Below are 2,703 nucleotides of genomic sequence, written 5' to 3' on the forward strand. Positions count from 1 at the left end.
TGGTCCATAGTGTTACTGAGCAAGGGTCGCTGCCTGAAGCACACGGAAGACAATACGATGGCCCTGGCTTGAGAAAAGGAAGCGCTTCATTTGTGAGTTCAGCCGGTCAGGGGACAGGAGGCCAGGCTCAAATCTGTCTCTTTGTTCCAGGGTGTGGGGCAAGATTCAAGGGGTTTCAGCACCAGATCTTCCCCGACAACGGACCCTTCACCCCTGAAAGGGCTTGGGGGTCAGGTTCTGGTCACGTCCGGTCCTTTGTTTCTGTGGGGGGAGCAGTTAAGGGTTCTCAGTGTTACTCGTGAGTGGTGTTCACACGTGTTGCTCCTACACGTTGGTTCTGGGTCTTGTTAGAAACTGGAGAGGACAAGTTCGAGCTGGTTCTGCAGACACAGTTGCGTCTCCAACAGGACTCACTATGATGAGGGTCCTGACAGTTAGGAGCAAGGATTTTTACTCGCACTCAGGGATTGTTGTTCTGGAAGCACCCAGGAAGGCGGGACTAAATCTGCTTTGTGAAGAGAGTATCCAGGAGGGCTGCACAGAGGAGGTGACATTTAAGCTAAATCTTAAAAAATGAACGGGAATCTGCAGGTGGAGAAGGGAAGGAACCGGGCTCAGGGCGGAGGGAGCCGGCCAAAGGATTGTAGCTGCTCTCTCTAGATCCTGTCACCTTGGGAGACTTTGCCCCCCATGGGGACGTTGGCAATGTCTGGAGACATTTTTGGTTGTCATGACTGAGCAGGGGCTACTGGCATCCAGCCGGTAGAAGCCAGGGATGCTGCTAAACACCTTACAGTGCGTGGGATGCGCCCCACCCCCCCCCCCACACACACACTTCATAGCAAAGAATGATATGGCCCCAAGTGCCAAGGGTTCCACAGGTGAGAAACCTCCCTCTAGACATTGGAGAGCATGGAGGGTTGTGAGCACAGCCCAGCGACCCTGGTCTCGCCCATTGGAGACTCCTGTTTCCAAGTCACTGACGTTGACCCATCCCTGTAAGATCTCAGAGTGACAGGACTGAGCAGGGCAGTTGGGGCCACCGTTCTGGGGACCCTACGGGCAGGCGCTGACCCAGAAGCAGAGAAAAGATGCAAGTGATTCCAGGAGAGGGAATCCAAGACATTCTGGAAACCAGTGATGTTTGGGGAATGCAGCCTCCAGCCACCAAAGTGTCTGGTCCCTCCTTCGTGTCTCGGTATCAACCTCTCGGGGCTTGATCGAGGATCTAAGCCCACGTAAGAGGCATTTACTGTTTTCTTTTTCCTGTTTTTAAAATTGTGGTGAAATACACATAAGAGAAAATTACCATGTCAGCCATTTTATAGTGCAATTCGGTGGCAATAAATACATTCACGATGCTGTGCAACCACCACCTATGTCTAGTCCCAGAACTTTTTACCACCCCAAAAGGAAACTCCATACCCACTAGCAGTCCCTCCACATTCTCCCATCCTCCCAGCCCCTGGCAATCACTGAGGTGCTTTAAGCTGCCACATGAATGTTCAGAGCAGCACTATTCACAACAGTGAAGAAGGGGAAACAGCCCGGACGTCTGTCAACCGTGAATGGCCAAACAGCACATGGTCCATCCACACAATGAAATATTGTTTGGCCGTGGAAAGGAATGAGGCACTGACACACGCTACAACATGGATGGACCTTTAGAACATGCCCATCTCGTCTGATCCCATTTATGTGAAATGTCTAGAACAGGCAAATCCATAGAGGCAGAAAGGAGATCAGTGGTTTACTGCCTTTTAAATGTTACATGGCCTAATAAAATAAGATCATTTAAAAATAGGTAAGTTCTTCATAAGGAAACACTGCTCTCATTAAATCGATGTTATTTACTGAGCATAGACCTGTGGTCAGCAAACTGTGGCTCGCGAGCCACAGGCGGCTCTTTGGCCCCTTGAGTGTGGCTCTTCCTAAGCCTTAGGAGTACCCTAATGAAGTTAATAACAATGTGCCTACCTATATAGTTTAAGTTTAAAAAATTTGGCTCTCAAAAGAAATTTCAATCGTTGTACTGTTGATAGTTGGCTCTGTTGACTAATGAGTTTGCCCACCACTGGCCTAGACTAACGCACCTTTGCCCAGCTAGTGTACTGTTTTAATGATCACAGGTAGCGCCTACTGTGTGCCAGGTCACATTCCAGGAATAGTTCCTTCACTTCTCACGACGGCCGTTTGAGGTAGATAAGGGCAAACGGAGGTACCGAGAGGTGAAGAAACTCTCTCACGTTTATACAAGAGGCAGAGCAGGGATTCTAACTCACGTTGGCCGACTCCCACGTCCCTTTGTCTGCTGGCGATGCGGCATTGCCTCAGAACGTCCTGACACAGCTCATGGGAGCTGGAGAAAACCAGAACATTATTCCCACACAGTCCCCTGCCTCTGATTTTCGGCATGGATAACTCCAAAAAAAAGAATCTGACTGGTTCCTATTAAGTTAGAAATGCACACTGGTCTGAGGAGTTGTCCTTAGGGGGTAAGGACATCTCACGTACCTGAAGCTGTGAGAAGGGGGGAGGAGGGAGTGGGAGGGCAGAGCAGAAATGGCTGCTCTGAAGGAACATTTTCACTTTAGGAGAAAACCTAGAGGCATAGTCCTTGGAGACAGCCAACCATGGGTTCAAGTCCTGTCTCTGCCATTTTAACAGCTTCACCCTCAAAAAAATTAGACTCTGCACCCCAAT

The sequence above is a fragment of the Myotis lucifugus genome, unplaced genomic scaffold, assembly GCF_000147115.1.
Source record: "Myotis lucifugus unplaced genomic scaffold, Myoluc2.0 scaffold_280, whole genome shotgun sequence".
Lineage (NCBI taxonomy): Eukaryota > Metazoa > Chordata > Mammalia > Chiroptera > Vespertilionidae > Myotis > Myotis lucifugus.